This window comes from Schistocerca gregaria, unplaced genomic scaffold, assembly GCF_023897955.1.
Source record: "Schistocerca gregaria isolate iqSchGreg1 unplaced genomic scaffold, iqSchGreg1.2 ptg000577l, whole genome shotgun sequence".
Classification (NCBI taxonomy): Eukaryota; Metazoa; Arthropoda; class Insecta; order Orthoptera; family Acrididae; genus Schistocerca; species Schistocerca gregaria.
Window position 1 is genome coordinate 1,089,955 of NW_026061968.1, and position 1,332 is coordinate 1,091,286.

A 1,332-nucleotide genomic window follows, 5' to 3' on the forward strand; every position below is an offset into this window, starting at 1 on the left:
TAAAAGCACCATAGTAGAACACAGATTAAGCTTCTAAGTTGATGTAATAGACAGTAAGAAGTAGCACAATTCAAGTTATAGGTATCGATTATTGACTTTTTAGTTGGCTTTGGTGCCTTGGACATGAGCTAGGACCTTAAAATTCTGCATGAAAGGAGGACTAGCAGCCACGTTGCACGGGAGAATGTGAAAAGTGTTCATATATAGTAAAATCCTGAGAAATACGTCCGTTTTCGTCATTTGTTATCGAATCGACTTAAAGCCAGATAGTTACATTGGCCGCTCTTCTTTCTGAAACCGTTGTACTTATTGTCTGCAAAGCTATGTCGAGTGCTGCGGTTGGAGACACTAAAAGCACCATAGTAGAACACAGATGAAGCTTCTAAGTTGATGTAATAGCCAGTAAGAAGTAGTACAATTCAAGTTTTAGGTATCGATTATTGACTTTTTAGCAGGCTTTGGTACCTTGGACATGAGCTAGGACCGTAAGATTCTGCATGAAAGGAGGACTAGCAGCCGAGTTGCTTGGGAGAATGTGAAAAGTGTTTATATGTAGTAAAAGCCTGAGAAATCCGTACGTGTTCGACATTTGTTATCGAATCGACTTAAAGCCAGATCGTTACATTGGCCGCTCCTCTCTCTGAAACGGTTGTACTTATTGTCTGCAAAGCTATGTCGAGTGCTGCAGTATGCGGAGACACTAAAAGCACCATAGTAGAACAGAGATCAAGCTTCTAAGTTGATGTAATAGCCAGTAAGAAGTAGTACAATTCAAGTTTTAGGTATCGATTATTGACTTTTTAGCAGAGTTTGGTACCTTGGACATGAGCTAGGACCGTAAGATTCTGCATGAAAGGAGGACTAGCTGCCGAGTTGCACGGGAGTATGTGAAAAGTGTTCATATGTAGTAAAAACCTGAGAAATCCGTCCGTGTTCGTCATTTGTTATCGAATCGACTTATAGCCAGATCGTCACATTGGCCGCTCTTCTCTCTGAAACGGTTGTACTTATCGTCTGCAAAGCTATGTCGCGTGCTGCGGTATGCGGAGACACTAAAAGCACCATAGTAGAACACAGATGAAGCTTCTAAGCTGTTGTAATAGCCAGTAAGAAGTAGTACAATTCATGTTATAGGTATCGATTATTGACTTTTTAGCTGGCTTTGGTGCCTTGAACATGAGCTAGGACCTTAAGATTCCGCATGAAAGGAGGACTAGCAGCCGAGTTGCACTGGAGAATGTGAAAAGTGTTCATATGTAGTAAAAACCAGAGAAATCCGTCCGTGTTCAACATTTGTTATCGAATCGACTTAAAGCCAGATCGTCACATTGG